The 18,178-nt window shown below is 41.6% G+C and overlaps 1 pseudogene; it reads right to left on the bottom strand.

Moving 5' to 3' along the window:
• Positions 1–16,730: 16,730 nt before the first annotated feature.
• Positions 16,731–17,054, bottom strand: LOC142204609 (mitochondrial fission 1 protein pseudogene; annotated as a pseudogene).
• Positions 17,055–18,178: the final 1,124 nt, after the last annotated feature.

Below are 18,178 nucleotides of genomic sequence, written 5' to 3'. Positions count from 1 at the left end.
CCGGCAATAACTCAAACAAATAAAAGTCAACTCGTGTGTTGAAGTAGTAAAAGTTTATATCTGCAATGTATCCCACATAAAACATATCCATAATTCGTACAACAAAGTCACAGAGCTGGCAAGAGGTTCGGTCAGATAATATATTATTTTGTATTCTTTTACCTTGACTAGAATGTATCTATTTTCTTAAAGAATCCCTTCAGTCGTGCTTAGCTCAGAACCTCGGGGGCGGGGCATGATAAGAAATGTAATCTCTGGTGGGTGGAATTTATAGATGTACTAAATTGGACACTGCTACTGTGTTTCCCTGATAGTAAGACACCCCCGATAGTAAGACGTAGTGGGGGTTTTAGGGAGGTCGGCTAATGTAAGACGTACCCCGAAAGTAAGACATAGTGGGACTTTCGGGGTAAAAAGAATGTAAGACACTGTCTTACTTTTGGGGGGGTGTACTGTATCGGGGAAACATGGGGCTCCACTGTGCTGTGAGAGCTGGGGGGAACCAACCAAAACAAAGACGGGTCTGGCGTTTGTTTCATCCTCCACCCCCTTTCCGTGTCCCTTTGGTACTTAGAAGATGCTTTGTACAAAGAAGTCCTGTAGAAATTTTCATCATGTAATAGTTAAAGGGATGGGTCAACCAGTGCTGGGTCTGCTTTGTCCAAGGGCCACAGTAGTGATGGGCAATTGTGAATATTCGCGAGGTTCGGTCCATACTGGAAGAATAAGGTGAACTTGATTATTTTACTCCGAGGTCTCTCCGTAACTTTAAAGTGTGATGACATTGGCACCCTCCATGTTGAGGCTCAGTCACAGGCCTCATTGGCAACCTGGGGGCCAAACTGAACATCGAAAGATGCCGCAGTAGAGCCCAGAAGAGGCAGGTAAATTGTTTTTATACTTATATATATAGAGATGAGCGAGTAGTGTTCAATCGAGTAGGTGTTCGATCAAATACTACGGTATTCGAAATACTCGTACTCGATCGAACACTACTAGCTGTTCGAAGTTTAAGGTTCGATGCAGAACCAGCGTTGATTGGCAGAATACTATACATTCTATACATGCTATACATTCTGCCAACCAATGCTGGTTCTTCTCTTACCTTTAGAAGTCTTCTCCGTGCAGCGTCCCCGTGGCGTCTTCCGGCTAGAATTCACTCTGCCTAGGCATGCCCATGCGCAGTCGGCTCTGCTCAGGCGTCGGGCCGGGCAGAGCCAACCGCGCATGCGCAGTCGGCTCTGCCTAGGCCCCGATGCCCAAGCAGAGTGAATTCCAGCCAGAAGACGACGCGGGGGCGCTGCGCCGGGAGAAGACTTCAAGGAGAATCCAGCCCGACCGTCACTCGTGGACTTGGTAAGTATAATTTTATCGAATTTTGCCTACCCCTGAAACGAACATTTCCCCCCATAGACTATAATGGGGTTCGAAATCCGTTCGAACAGTCGAACAGTGTGCGGCTGTTCAAATCGGATTTCGAACCTCGGACATTTTAGTGTTCGCTCATCTCTACTTATATACCTTCCCCGTAACCTAAAATGGACAGCAAACCTTTCAACCACAAAAAATTTCAAAATTTTTTGAAAAAATTCCTAAGGAATCCAGCTCATGATAAACTGGCTCGCCCAACACCCCCCCATTCTAAATGAATGTGTTACCTGTACGGTATGGAATATGGCCTATATGGGGGAGATCCAGGACTCCGGGAGCTTCTATTTCATTTCTATTGTCACATTACTCATGGCCTACGGGTTGCAGCTTATGGTTGTCAGGAGTTAGCAGATCATCTGATGTATAAATCTAAAAACTCCAGGGGGTCGGAAAGTTAAATGAAATCGCAGAAAATGGAAAACTCTGAGACACAGGGAAAAAAAAAAGTTGAAAGTAAATGATGCAGAACGGGGGCCTGTCAGCTTCTTTTTAAGGTTTGATAGCTGACACAGGGATGCCGAGGCGAAGGCGGCAAAACGCAGGAGGCGTGAGGTGCGGATGGGCAGGTGTCTATGGCAAGAAACAAAATGTAGCCTGGAAATTCATTACTCTGCATTGATCTGGAGATTTTCATAAGATCCGCATTTCGTCTTGCCGGCTAATGTTTTTTTTTTCATATAATCTTCATCTGAAAACGCCGCCTGTCAGATATCGGAGATTTGCCTGCCGTCTGCGGTGTCGTATAATAATAGATTATTTCGGGATAGAAGTGATGGACAGCCATGCCGGTGGTTTGCAGTATTATTTGGCAGAAGAAACTGTCTAGGTCACCGGTGACAAAGCGGAAAAAGTAAAGTATTTTACTTATCAAGAAGGAAATGTTGTCAGTTGTGGGGAATTTATGTGTCGCAGATAGAAGATGGAATAGCTAGATGTATGGCTGCTCTTAAAGGGATTCTACCATTAAAAAACTTTTTTTTTGTGGATAAGACGTCGGAATAGCCTTTAGAAAGGCTATTCGTCTCTTACTTTTAGATGGGATCTCCACCGCGCCGTTCCTTTATTAGTTCCTAATAAATTAGTTCTCTCACAGCGATGAGGGCGTCCCCACTGCTGCTCGAGAACAGGATCCTGCACCACCTCTATCTTCTGCTGGATCCTCCCCTTCTTTCCTCGTCTTTCTTCGGCGGCGTCACCTTCCGACGCCTGCGCAGTTGGCTCTGCCAGTGAGAAACTAGTAGAGCCGACTGCGCATGCGCGCAATTGCAGCCTCAGAACTATGGCCGCCGGCCGGCATGCACAGTCGGCTCTACTAGTGTCTTACTTTCTCAAGTCTCAAGTAGATTTCGTCAATGAGAGTCACTCCCTTCCAGAACAATGGCTGAACAAAAGACACGGTGTAAGATGAAACTGAGCTCACTCTCCCAAGGTAAGATCCTCCATAAATAATATATTACACTCGCATCCATACGCAGCACCAGATGTACGTGGGAAGTGTTTGATAAGGTGGACAGTTTTAGGTCTAGTAGGTGCCAAACATGTTCCCCGCAGAATATTAAACATGCCTTCCTCGCATCACTAACGTCAGCTATATGTTCATTTACCCCATTACGTCCCTGTCGATGCCAATAAAGCTTGGATTTCTGCCAGTTTCTATATTGAAGTTGTGATTTATTTTGTGTTTATTTGCTTATTTTAATACAATGTGGATGGTAGAGTGGAAAAATGTCATCTCCTAGGTGAATGTATTGTTCGTGTTCAATTTCCTATGATTTATATAGAAATAGCTCAACTCTTAAGTAGCAATTCCAGTGGAAGAAGCCGTTCTCATACTAGGTTCACATTCAGACCCTTGTTTGCTTTTATTTGTTGCTTTCGACCTCTGTTGATTGTCTCCATTCGTCTTCTTCCTGCTTGTCCTCATCTTCCTCATCTTCTTCTCCTTTCAGCTCTTCCAAGAATAATTGTTTTGTTCTCTAGTGATATGGCTCTTCTTATTATAAGATAAAGCTTTCGTCTGTTTATCTGTACGTCAAACACAAGGTTACATTTGGTCAAGGTTCCACTTGATGTCCAGTTTTTTTTTTGTTTTTTTTTCGAAGGCATCCTTGTTTTTTCCATTCTACTTCATCGTTTCGATCTGAAAATCATAAAATACGTAGAAAAATACAAAGCGGTATAATAGACTACAATATAATCATAGGTGGTACTGCTTTCAAAAACAGTAGTTTGAAAGTCTTTATATTGTTTCATTTTTTCCCCTCTTTTTTTTGGGGGGGGGGGGTGGAGTGGGAACAGCAATAATTAAATTTTATTTGGAACTGGAAAAAAAATAAAATAAAATAATGTGAAACTAAGAAAAAGAAAAAAATATTGTCTGCAATTTCAAAGTCAATTGAAAAAAAACCTACAAAAATAGCATGCATTTAATCTTGAAATATTTAAGGTCACCAGCATACCAGTCTAATGGATTTTGTGCACCACAGACAATTTTGTCTCATTTAGTAAATAAAGGAAAAAATCTTAATGGTAATTCAAAATATGTCATCGTAGATCCAATCTAATAAAGTCTGGGATTTGATATTGTGTCCCGGACGAACCCCCAATATTCAGTCCAGAAAATAGAAAAAACTGTGCACTCACCGTTGGAAGAGTATAAAAATATTTCAAACATACAATACAGGAGGAGGCACGCCTGGGAGAGGAGAGTGACAGCTGTTTCATGCTGGTAGCAGTTTTTTGTGCTACCAGCACGAAATGGCTGTCGCTCTCCTCTCCCAGGTGTGCCTCCTCCCATATTGTATTTTACATGGATGTATATGGACTTTTTTACTTGCTGTGAGCACCACCAGTGAAGTATATGGAATTTACCCCTGACCTCCCATAGCATAGTTTGTATGCATGCAGTAGTGCTACCTCATCCTTTACATCTTTTCGAACTCCCAATATTCAAATAACTTTTTTTTTCTTTTAAACGTCGATTGTGAACCTCATATAGGGATCACAATGTACTTTTTTTTTTTAATCCTATCAGTATGTCTTTGTAGAATGTGAGGAAATCCATGCAAACATGGGGAGAACATGCAAACTCCTTGCAGATGTTGTTCCTGGCAAGATTCGAACCCAGGACTCCAGTGCTGCAAAGCTGTAGTGCTAACCACTGAGTCACCGTGTTGCCCCTATATTCAACTAACTTTAAGACTGTAGTTTATCAAATGAATGACGTTGAAGAATATAAGTCTTTAAAATTATTTTAGCTTTAGTTTACTAATATTGTAAAATTTGTTAGCTTATAATAAGATCAGCAACATACCAATCTAATGAATTTAGTAAGCCATGGACAATTTTGTGTAATTTACGGAATAAAATAAAAGGAATTTTCAGTAATAATGTAAAATATGTCATGGTAGATACAATGTAATAAAGTCTGGGATCTGACATTGTGTCCCGGACGAACCCCCAATGTTCAACTAACTTTAAAGACTGTAGTTTATCAAATTAATGATATTGAAACATTTATGTCTTTAAAATTATTTTAGCTTTGGTTTCCTAATATTGTAAAATTTGTTAGTATATAATAAGATCAGCAACATACCAATCTAATGAATTTAGTAAGTCATGGACAATATTGTGTAATTTACTGAATAAAAAAAAGGAATTTTCAGTAATAATGTGTAATATGTCATGGTACATACAATGTAATAAAGACTCTGAGGAAGGTTGAATTATTTTAGCTTTGATTTACTAAAATTATAAAATTTATAAGATCACCAGCCTACCAGTCTAATGGTGTCCTGGGCAAACCCCCAATGTTCAACTAACTTTAAGATTCCAGCTTATCATAAGCTAAAAACAAATTATATCAAAACACAGAAGTCTTCAAAAAAATAAAACTATTTCAACTTTAATTTACTAAACCTGTAAAATTTGTTAATGTATAATCAATCTAAAATCACCAGCATTCTAGTCTAATTGTGTCTTGGACAAACTACCAATATTCAACTGACTTTAAGATGACAGTTTATCATACGATAAAAACGAATGACCTAAGATCACCAGTATACCAGATACCAGCCTAATGGATTTTGTGGGCTATGGACAAATTTTGTAAATTTAATCAATAAAACAAGGAAATTTCAACAGTAGTTTAAAATATCTCATGGTAGTCGCAACCTAATAAAGTCTGGGAAATGATATTGTGTCCCGGACGAACCCACAATATTGAACTAACTTTACGATTGTAGTTTGTCAGAAAACAAAAATGAATGACGTCAAAACATACAGGTCTTCAAAAGACAATACAAAATCATTTCAGCTTTGATTTACTAAAATTGTATGTTTAAAACTGATTTTGTGCACCAAGTCATTTTAGGCAAGACATTTTTTCATAGTAATTCAGATAAAGTGATTGCACATTACGTCAACCAATTTGGAACTAACTTTATAATTTCAGTTTACCAGGATACAAAAATGAGCAACATCAAAAAGATCTCAGTCTCCAAATCTAAAGCAAAATTATTATAGCCTACTAAACCATCATGATCTCTGATTGTGACGTCCCCCCAGGAGGCTGGAAGATAACCAAAGAGATAACCTCATGTGGTCCTCCACTCATTATACTATGGGGTTTGATGAAACCCCAGAGTATAACAGTGATTTGTGGGAGGCAAACCCACCAAACCCAATATTTTTGGAAAATCTGTAACAACTCTGGCTCATTATGAACCGATTCGCTCCTCTCTAGCTTAGTGTTAGTGACAAGTGAGGTGTTAAGTAACCTTGGAAAATTTTTGTTAAGTGTGCGAGCAATGAGCAAAAGGTCTGCATTAACCTCATTATTCTAATGATTGTTATATGTTACATTACAGTACGACGGCATCGATATCACTTTGTCTATTATGTTGGCATTTCTGTTCTTACATTATCACACACCACAATATCACTTGACAATAAAATCGATATCTCAGTCCAGGTTATTATCTTTTATACGGGCTTTTTTTTATTTTTGCTGTTTCTTTTCCTTCTTTTATTATAACATTTCAATGCGTTGCCTCAGGGGAATGACAAACCGAAAAATGAATATCATTTTATTAGTTTAGAAAAAATATGTAAGTATTGTCAAGCTGAAGCAATAAGCCTGGATGAGAGAAGTTTTGAAGAAAAATGAATATCTGGGGTTTAAAGAGGCTGTTACAAAGTATTGTAGAAGAAAGTATCTGATTTCTTTTTACCCAAAACAGTGCCCTTCGGGTCAATGGGTTACGTCTGGTATTACAGCTGAGCCCCATTCACTTAGGAATCACCAGGTAGACACCCACAACGAGGAGAGGGGACACTTTCTTGAGCGAGTTCACAAGAACACACGTCTTCATCCTTGATGGTGAAGGTTCTCCAACACTATCTAAAATGATCCAAAATGTTGGATCGCCTTTGTAAGCCTTACGTAACTTCTCATGTCTCTTATGTGTAGGGTGTTTGGGGTCAAGATGAGGAAGGGTACTTGAATTGGACAGTGTGACCCTACACTCTCTGGTGGAACATCTGATACTCTAGTGGGACAGTGTATCAATGTACTGACTGGAGGATCCTCTGGGACAATGTGACCCTATACCCACTAAAAGGTTCTAAGGTGAAATATTCTTAATGAGGATTCTTTTAGTGAGAAAGCTTAACCCTATACTCTCTGGAGGAGCCTCTGATACTCTGTTGGGATGGTCTAACCCTATTACCACAGAAGTACACTTTGGTACTCTAGCGGGACAATCAGATCTTATACTCTTTGGAAAATCCTCTGATAATCTTTTGTACCATATACTCAATGGAGGATCCTTTGGTTATCTATTGAGACAGTCTGACCCTGCACCCACTGAAGGATCTCCTGGTACTCTAATGGGACAGTGTAACCTTATAGCTACTAGAGGATTCTCTCGTACTTCATTGTAGGATCTTATATTAGGACAGTCTAATTCTACTCTCTGGAGGATCCTCTGATACTCTATTGGGACAGTTTGGTCCTGTACCCACTGGAGGAAGCTCTACTCTAATTGATCAGTCTGACCCTTTACCCACTGGAGGATCTCTGCTTTTTTAGTGGGACACTGTAACCCTATACCTACTGGACATTTCTCATTTGTACAGAACTGGAGGCTCCTGATCTTCTATAGGGGCAGTCTAACTCTACTTTCTGGAAGATCCTCTGATACTCTATTGGGATAGTTTAGCCTTGTACCCACTGGAAAATCCTCCTATACTCTAATGGGATAGTCTGGCCCTGTGCCCACTGGACCATCCTCCTGTACTCTAATGGGATAATCTGGCCTTGTACCCACTGGACCATCCTCCTATACTCTAATGGGATAATCTTGCCTTGTACCCACTGGACCACCCTCCTATACTCTAATGGGATATTATGGCCCTGTGCCCACTGGATGATCCTCCTATACTCTATTGGGACAGTCTGACCCTGTGCCCACTGGACCACCCTCCTATACTCTAATGGGATAGTCTGGCCTTATACCCACTGGACAATCTTATACTCTAATGGGATAGATTAGCCCTGTACCCACTGGATCATCCTCCTATACTCTAATAGGATAGTCTGGCCTTGTACCCACTGGACCATCCTCCTATACTCTAATGGGATAGTCTGGCACTGTACCCACTGGACCATACTCCTGTACTCTAATGGGATAATCTGGCCTTGTACCCACTGGACCATCCTCCTATACTCTAATGGGGATATTATGGCCCTATGCCCACTGGATGATCCTCCGATACTCTATTGGGACAGTCTGACCCTGTGCCCACTGGACCATCCTTCTATACTCTAATGGGATAGATTAGCCCTGTACCAACTGGACCATCCTCCTATACTCTATTGGGACAGTCTGGCCCTGTACCCACTGGACTATCCTCTGATACCCTAATGGGACAGTCTGGTCCAGTGCCCATTAGAGGATCCTCCAGTTCTCTACTGGGACAGTCTGACTCTTTACCCAACCATAACAAAGAAAATGGTGTAACTTGATGGGGTTATATTCAGAAGTGATTTCAGTAATGATAGATAAAAATTATTTTTTAATACTAAAAAATTTTGAAAATGTCTCTTTACCAATAAAATGATTATAGTCCTTGTGTCTTGCCTGTAAAGTTTATCCTCTTCACCGTTTTCTTCTAATGACTAAGAGAAAATTTTACTTTTCTTTTGAAGTCCCACATAAACCTTGTTAGGAAGGCACGGAGCATCTTAGGTCATTGTCCCGGAAGAATGGTTGCACATTACGGGAATGATCATTCTCCGCAAGAGTCTGCCCTTTCGACAATAATCTTCACTAAACACATTTCTTGCCCATTGTGCCGAGCCGAAGCTACAGAAGCCGGTGTGTGGTTGGAATAGCCATGGCGGGTGCCAGGCCGTAATGAACTCACTCTGGGAAACGTAATGAGCTCGGGCTCTGAGTGAGTTTAATTCTCTCGGCTTGTTACACTTAATAGGAAGAAAAATCATCTGTGAAACTTTAAATCATTTACAAGCTGCAGATCCCACTTAATAAGTGGTTCATTCTAGTCGTAAAAAAAAATCCAGGATCAAACACGGCAAGGTTTGATGGAAACATGCGACTGAGGGTTATTCACACACAACATCGTAACATAGTCACCCAGGTTCATTAGCGTAGCTATTCCAAGAGACAATGAGCTCCGTCTCCAAGGTGAGAGCAAGGTCACGTGTCGGAGTACAGATTTATTTTTAATCCACCGTGAAACCAAATTGGTGCAACCCAAATTATGCAATATCGGGAACGACCTGAGGGTCATTCTCATTCTCATTCTTACAGTCTGTCTCCCCAGTGGTCCCATTATACAAGACATGGTTGTTAAGAAAATGAAGCTGTAGCCCAACAATAGCGAAAGGTTCGCCTCAGCATTCTCATAAAAAATGAATCCCGTCACGTTAAAAATACAGCCCTTTTGTAGACTCCATGTTATAGGGCAGGAGGAGCCAAGCGGATTGATATACTAATTAGTGGGGAAAGATTCAGTGGAACTAGTAATATAGTAATAAAAATGCGTTCTTGACCTAGGAGTCCAGTAGGCGGTCCTGATCTAAGCACCACCCACCAGATTACTAAATAAATTATAATGGATAAATTACCAGTTATACCGATTAGTTACCCATATATATGTATATCAATCTGCTCGGCACCTTCAGCTCTATCATATAGAATCAGCAGATTTCCAATATTATGGTTCCCTTTAAGACATAGTGATCACTCCATTGTATTGTTTACAATAGTAAACTGATTATAGCCCAGAAACAGGGGTGTAGCTATTGCCAGTAAAGACCTAGCAGTCGCTATTGGACCTTAGCTCTGAGGAGACCGAAGGGCCTCAAGCTATTTTTCTGTCCAGAATCAACACTACAAATAATTTAGAAGAATAATTGTTCCTCCCTATGTCTTAATATAGTCATAATGGAGAATCGGAAACTATACACTGGGATGGGCCATCTTGGGAACCTATGTGTCTCTATAACAACAGACTACAAATAAACCTTTTGTAGTCTGTAGTCGTTCCTCATTCTGTTTCATCCAGCTCTTCTACTATCTACAGGTTCTCACTTCTCCTGGGCATCCTCACAATGCTTCGATGCCTCGAAATTGACCGATTTCCAACCTTAGAATATTGGGTCTCATGGCACCAATGTCATGAAGCTTCCAAGGAAGTCCTGAGTAGTGTCACTTAGGAGGTCGGAAGAGGACCCCGAGGAAGCACCAAACACTGCAAAGATGCCCAGGAGAGGTGAGGGAAGGTCAGTATAACTGAGACCCCGGATTATAATAGTATCACTTCCAGTTTACACGTGACAAACCCCCAAGGTTTTGGTTCTGTCCAACCTGAAATTTTGGGCAAATTTGGGTTGTTGCAAACTGGTTGGTTCATCTCTACTAGTGGTCTCGGTTTGGTCCAAATTGAAATTTTTGGAAAATTTGGGTCGAATACGGTTTGTTCCAAACTGGTTGGTTCATCTCTATTAGTGGTTTAGGTTTGGTCCAACCTGAAATTTTTGGAAAATTTGGGTTGAATACTGTTTGTTCCAAACTGGTTGGTTCATCTCTACTAGTGGTTTAGGTTTGGTCCAACCTGAAATTTTTGGAAAATTTGGGTAGAATACGGTTTGTTCCAAACTGGTTGGCTCATCGCTACTAGTGGTCTCGGTTTCGTCCAAATTGAAATTTTTGGAAAATTTTGGGTCGAATACGGTTTGTTCCAAACTGTTTGGTTCATCTCTACTAGTGGTTTAGGTTTGGTCCAACCTGAAATTTTTTGAAAATTTGGGTTGAATACGGTTTGTTCCAAACTGGTTGGTTCATCTCTACTAGTGGTTTAGGTTTGGTCCAACCTGAAATTTTTGGAAAACTTGGGTTGAATACGGTTTGTTCCAAATTGGTTGGTTCATCTCTACTAGTGGTTTAGGTTTGGTCCAACCTGAATTTTTTGGAAAATTTGGGTCGAATATGGTTTGTTCCAAACTGGTTGGTTCATCTCTACTAGTGGTCTCGGTTTGGTCCAAATTGAAATTTTTGGAAAATTTGGGTCGAATACAGTTTGTTCCAAACTGGTTGGTTCATCTCTACTAGTTGTTTAGGTTTGGTCCAACCTGAAATTTTTGGAAAATTTGGGTCGAATACGGTTTGTTCCAAACTGGTTTGTTCATCTCTACTAGTGGTTTAGGTTTGGTCCATTTTGAAATTTTTGGAAAATTTGGGTCGAATACGGTTTGTTCATCTCTACTAGTGGTTTAGGTTTGGTCCAACCTGAGATTTTTGGAAAATTTGGGTCGAATACGGTTTGTTCCAAACTGGTTGGCTCATCTCTACTAGTGGTTGGCTTGTGAACGTGTTTCCATTGGCTAAAGAGTCGCTATAATGGAGTCATCCATCGCTACGAGGGTTATTGTTTGGAAAGCAATTAATATGTGAACATGGAATGTCAAAAAAATTTTAAAAAAAAGTTTCCAAATTGATTTTCTTTGTTCCATTAAACAATGTCGTAGACTCGGGTGCTTTATTGTATCCTTGCGTTCCGCTATCTGATGTAGAGGAGAGTGCTCGACATAGCGCTCAGCTTTCAGAAGTCAGTCACACTAATGAAACCTTCTGTTCTTGCTTTGACCCTGTACGTTCCCTTTTCTAAAGACATGTTCCTGGCCAAGGCTGTTTCATGCAAAGTGACATAATAGCAAAAAGAAAAAAAAAAAATTTCATGTTAATTAACTCCACCGGCTTAACCACCAGGCGGGCAGCGTTCGCTAATCAGCTCGCCAAGGCTTAGATTCCTTTTCAAAGACGGCTACGGCCTGGCGAAAAAAAGAAAAATGTATCGTAAAATCTCAGATTAGACAATAACGTAAAAAAAAATAAGATGTAGAGAAAAAAGTTTTCGGTTTGAGAAATTCTTATTACTGATGTGCTAATGATGCCTCCACATCGGGCGCGCCGGTGCGTTCTCTTTGCTTGCTCTTTATGTGGCCTCTGAAAGCGGCTTTGGAGGCGATCCAGGGAGATTTTTGTTTGTTTGCTGTGAATTTCATTACAATAAGCAGATAACATAAAGGACGGGGACTTGGAGGATTGCACATTACTGGAGCTGCAAGCGTTTAGAAGTGTAAAGAAGTCTAGTAAAAGCCGAATGTGAGAAGAACATAAGAGGAAGTCAGAAGAAGAGATACGAGGAGCCGGCCACTGGGAACGCGGCTACAATGCTTTATTACCAGATATATATATACACACACATACACGTGTCCATATGACCACTGGTGTCCCAGTCACAGGACTTGGGGGGGGACCTTGGGGGTATGACGCCACATGAGAGCGCCAGGTGCCCAAAAGAGGTAATGGAAGGTGAGTAAGAATGCTTTGTGTTTTGTCAACTCTTCTGGCCCCCGCACCAGAGTATAATAATTCCCCTTGTGGTTCTATCCGGCGGTATGCTTCGTCCAAACATAGAACGAGACAAATCTTCTGAGGTTCACCCATCTTTTCTACATATCTACAGGCTCTGAATGATCATGGTAATAATTATTCTTACGGTTACTCCTCCTTCACTATTCTATTACCCATTTTACCTCTTCCTTCCTTCCTTTTATTACTTCTTTCCTTCCACTCTTCTTCCCACCCTTCCCTATTTCATGTCTTTTCTTGTTTCTATATCCTTTCATCTTTCCTACCCATACTTCATTCCTTCTTTATCTTCTTCTTGCTTCTTCCTTACCACACTTTACTTTTTCCTTCCCACATTTCATTGTTTCTTTTTTCCTTCCTCCTTCCTTCATTCCATCCTTTCTTCTTCCCACCCTAGATTCCTTCTTTTATCTTCCCATCCTCAATTGTTTCCTCCATCCTTCATCCAATTCTTCAGTTTCCTCTTTTTTTCACCATACCTCTATTGTTTCCTCCATCATTCATCTCACTTCCATTGTTTTCTCCATTCTTCATCCAACCATCCATTGTTTCTGCCATCTTCATCCACACCTCCATTGTTTCCTCCATCCTTCATCCACACCTCCATTGTTTTCTCCATCCTTTATCAAGCCATACATTGTTTCCTCCATTCTTCATCCAACCATCCATTGGTTCTACCATATTTCATCCCACCGTCATTGTTTCCTCCATCCTTCATACAACCATCTATTATTTCCTCCATCGATCCCATCCTCCATTGTTTCCTCCATCCTTCTTCCCACCCTCCATTGTTACCTCCATCCTTCATCCACTCTTCCATTGTTTCCTTCATCCTTCATCCACACCTCTATTGTTTCCTCCATTTTTCATCCCACCTCCATTGTTTCCTCCATCCTTCATCCAACAATCCATTGTTTCTACCATCTTTCATTTCACCTCCATTGTTTCCTACATCCTTCATACAACCATCTATTGTTTCCTCCATCCTTCACCCACACCTCCATTGTTTTCTCCATCCTTTATCAAGCCATACATTGTTTCCTCCATTCTTCATCCAACCATCCATTGTTTCTACCATCTTTCATCCCACCGACATTGTTTCCTCCATCCTTCATACAACCATCTATTATTTCCTCCATCCATCCCATCCTCCATTGTTTCCTCCATCCTTCTTCCCACCTTCCATTGTTACCTCCATCCTTCATCCACTCTTCCATTGTTTCCTTCATCCTTCATCCACACCTCTATTGTTTCCTCCATTTTTCATCCCACCTACATTGTTTCCTTCATCCTTCATACAACCATCTATTGTTTCCTCCATTCTTCATCCAACCATCCATTGTTTCTACCATCTTTCATCCCACCTCCATTGTTACCTCCATCCTTCATACAACCATCTATTATTTCCTCCATCCATCCCACCTCCATTGTTTGCCCCATCCTTCATTGTTTGCTCCATCCTTCATCCCAACCTCCATTGTTTGCTCCATCCTTCATCCACACCTCCATTGTTTCCTTCATCCTTCATCCACACCTCCATTGTTTTCCATTCTTTGGTCACTCACATTTGAGAGACTTACTTTCAAACGTGACCTAAAACCAAATTCTCAGTTTTGGATAGAATGACACCTATAAATGAGTCAAAATCAGTATAGTGAGTGACGGTGACCAGCAGCAGATTCTTCCCACAGAGCCGGAGTGACTGTGTACACCCAGGTAGTTAATTTTGAGACATTCAACGCATTGAGATATTATATTATCTATTCCAGCAACAGCGCCTCCCTTTTCTATGTGCTTGTGTCTGGTATTACAATCAAATGTATGAAACCGAAGCCCAAAACCCATATTTTTTGGAAATTAAAAAGCCATATTGTCCCATTTTTTTTGAAAAGTTCTTGAAATATTCTCTTTCCGAACAAGTAATCCTCCCGTTACCGAACCTCCATTTTTTGTGAAAATGAAATATAACATTTTAATTTGCGCTGGTTTAACAAAACCATCAACCAGATGGAAATTTTCAATGGGAGTTAAAATTATCCTTTAATTTAATCCGCTCTGATCCTTCCAGAAACCCTGCGATTTCGCTCTTTGTTTTGGCGAGATGATAGTGTAAGTTGTTATTTGCCGGGCTGGCAGCGACGGCGCTGATTGCTGCGAACTGCTTAATTAAATATTCATCGGTGAAAACGTATTCAAATGAGCAAATATTAGCTTATTAGAAGGTCGCCAAAGTGTTTCATCAATGGGAAGAATGGAATTCTGCGCCTTTTACGGAAAAACACGAAAAGGTCGGGCGGCATGAAATAAACGATAGATAAAATGAAGAAGATCAGAGTCATAAAACACGCAGTCATAGGAACAGTCACCGGAACGTTCACTATTAGGGAACACAAGCTTCATAGGGGTAAGGATTTTACAAAGACCATAGTCCTTAGACCCCCTAAATATAGAGACAGACCCCACACTAGACCCCTCTATATACAGGACTGGGCAAGACATGGATTTAACAATTCACCGAGATCACCTGGATAAAATTCCCGGACCTCACAGACCCCCTAAATCATTACAGCCCCCCTCAAAATACAGACATGAGCCGAGACCCCCAGTCTACTGATCTTATGGTCCCCAGACAATACCCCCAAACACACAGAGATCAATCCCTCTGAATGGAGATCCCAGAACAGCTCTCATGTATATACACCTGCCCCCTATCTCCATTATCTAGCAGATATGATCGGTCCACAGATGCCCAATGCCGGCCAACAGTGACGCCTACAACCAAAAAGGAAAAGTCAAAGACCCGTGATGGCGAACCTATGGCATGGGTGTCAGAGGTGGCACTCAGAGACTTGTCTTTGGGCACCCATCTGTGGAACAGATTATAGTGTGGGGGCCACTGTGGCGCAAATTGTACTGTGTGTGCTGTGTGCAGCAAATTATATTGTGTGGGAGCCACTGTGGAGCAGATTATACAGTGTGGAGGCCACTGTGGAGCAGATTATACAGTGTGGGGGTCACTGTGGAGCAGATTGTACTGTGTGGGGGTCACTGTTAAGCAGATTGGACTGTGTGGGGGTCACAGTGGAGCAGAAAGCTCTATAAAGCCCCATTCCTATGACCATATTTTGCAGGTCTGTAATTGTGTGCAATTGTAGATCCGCAAATTATTAAAGTTAAATTGCCATGTTGGCACTTTGTGATAAATTAGTGGGTTATGGGTTGCCGTTTGGGCGCTCGGTCTCTTAAAGGTTCACCACCACTCTCCTAGACATTCGTGACTCAAGGTCAATAGGACATATAATGCTGGTCAGGTTATGGAGTGGGAAGGGTCCGGCATTGGCTGGAATTTTCCTCGAACCATACAGATCTGTGGGGACTTCTACTTCACATAGCCTACTCCATTGTTATCCGAGGCCAAAAAAGTTTTCCAAACAGTAGCGTTGCAAAAGCTAAGAAGTCATTTGAGCCGGAGCAGTGAATAAATCTCCGGGTTGTATCCCGGCCGTCGTTGCCTTCAGTTTGGCAGTAAGTGTTTTGTACTTGAAGCTCCTTACGATGCAGGTTATGTACTTAATGCACCTTTTAAGGTCTCCGCGCTCCATAATTGATGTGCATGTAATGGATGGTAAATATTTAATGCCCTTGTTATCCTGTATATTCCCGTAGGGGACTGAGTCAGCCCCTTTGTCAACAGCGAAGAGTTTTTATCCTTTTAAATATGGATATATTTAAGTTATCTGGCAAATTCAGACCCTGAGCTCCTAATGAATGCTAATGGGGGTGATATCTCCCGCTATAAGATGTCGCTATATCATTCCACGGCTTGTCGACACTTTCTAATTCGGGCATTAAAAGGACAAAAATCTAATTTATCTCTTTTGCCCGGAGAGAACAAGACTTTGATTTTTGTATGACTTGTGACTAGATTTTGTTTTCAGATTGGTAAACTTTGGAATAGACAGGTCTAAAAATTGTCGAAACTCCATATTATTGGATAGATACACAATAAACGTCATCAACAAACCTACTCTACAAAGGGAAAGGGCCCAAGACTATTGCTTATCTCAAAGATCCTACATGGATCCAAGACAGGTGACTAGAGAGCAAACCACTATGTAAAGATATAGGATCAATGGAAATTTTTCAAAAATTTTGAGTCCAAACCACAAATTTTTGAAGTTCCTCACCAACCTCTTCAGACCCCAGTAAGGAAAATGGACCGGCCACACGGGGGACAGGTATAAAAACCAGCGCTTTACCCAAAGAATTGAACATGGAATTCAACTTTAATCAGCACGACGCGTTTCGGGCATTTGAAGCCCTTTCTCAAGTGCAATATCAATCTTTCTGCATCTTCTTCTTTATGACCTGCTCCAGTTCCAGAGCCTGTGTGTTCTTTGGTTCCTTACTGAGAAGGGTCCTCACATACTTCAGAACCTTTTCGTACTCCTTTAATCTTTGGTGAGCCACGGACAAATAAAACAGATAGTCCCACTGCTCCTCTTTGCCGCCCTTTGGTAAAAGCTCTTCTAAAAGCACGACCCCTTTCTTGATGTCCTCGGTGTACTTGCCGCGGGTCAAACACCAGGCGTACTCAAACTGCATGGTCTTGCTCGGTTTTTCTGCGGAAAGTTCAGCCAGATACTTCTTCTCATATCTCATCAAATCCTCCACAGCCACCAGGTCATTGTGCACGGCTCTTCAGACCCCAGAGTATGATGGTGGAAGATCAAAGCAAGGTGTAGAACACAAAAAATGCTCCTTTCTCGGGCTCGACTGGTCCTCTTTCCTAAGCATACCCAGCATCTTCTATCCACCTCCATGATGTTAGCAGCCCCGTGTCAATGATGAGGCCTGAGATTGGGCCTCAGCAATCATAATGGGGGGGGGGGAGGGGTGCAAAAAGGTTGAAGGTAAAGGAATCGATGGTAATCTCAGAAACAGTGAGGTAGCAAAAAATGAAGGTGGATGGAAATTGGGGTCATGTTAGGAACATTGAGGTAGCAAAAGATGAAGATGATGGACAACTGAAAGTAATCTAGAAACCCTCTAGGTAATTAAAGATTAAGAGGTCATCTAGCAAAACTTAAGGTAGCTGTAATGGAATTGCTAAGACAGCAATTCCCAGAACGGTTAAACCCTGGGAGGGGCACAAGAGACAGTGAGCCCTAAGCTGAAGCCCCCCGCTTTCCCTTCCTATTGCCAGGCCCTATCCTAGGTAATAGGCGACAACCACGAGGACAATCCCTCCCTGAATACGTGAAACACAAAACGCAGACAAGACGAACAACAACAAAGGGAGGTCAGGTAGCCAGGGTTCGGTAACAGGAGAGCGATGCAGTGCCAAATCGGAGTAAAGAGAATAGTCAATGAGAAAAGCCAAAGGTCAGGTATAATAGTATAAGCAACAGGTACAGTAAGAGCAGGTATGCGCACGGCAATAACAAGCACTGGTGTGAATGGGAACCAAGGCTAAATAGGGAGGAAGAACCCGCCCATGGAGTTCACAGAAAGGCAGCTGTCAATCACAGGGCAAGGCCGGATTAACCACTTAATGGACAGAGGCAACCTTGACAGAAGACGGGTGTGGTGCAAATCCAATTAAGGACTAGAGCCGTGTTCACACAGTGCAACTAAAAACTTTAAGCAGATTCTCAAACTGCACACGCCTCCTGCGCCACAGCACGCGAGCAGAGGGTGGCGCAGAGGCCTGAACAGGCAGAGATGTTACAGTACCCCCCCTTTTATGAGGAGCCACCGGACCCTCACCAGACAAACCAGTTCTA

Source organism: Leptodactylus fuscus, chromosome 5 (genome assembly GCF_031893055.1).
Source record: "Leptodactylus fuscus isolate aLepFus1 chromosome 5, aLepFus1.hap2, whole genome shotgun sequence".
Taxonomy (NCBI): domain Eukaryota; kingdom Metazoa; phylum Chordata; class Amphibia; order Anura; family Leptodactylidae; genus Leptodactylus; species Leptodactylus fuscus.
The sequence above is the reverse complement of the archived record's forward strand: the minus strand, read 5'-3'. Positions and strand labels throughout refer to the sequence as shown.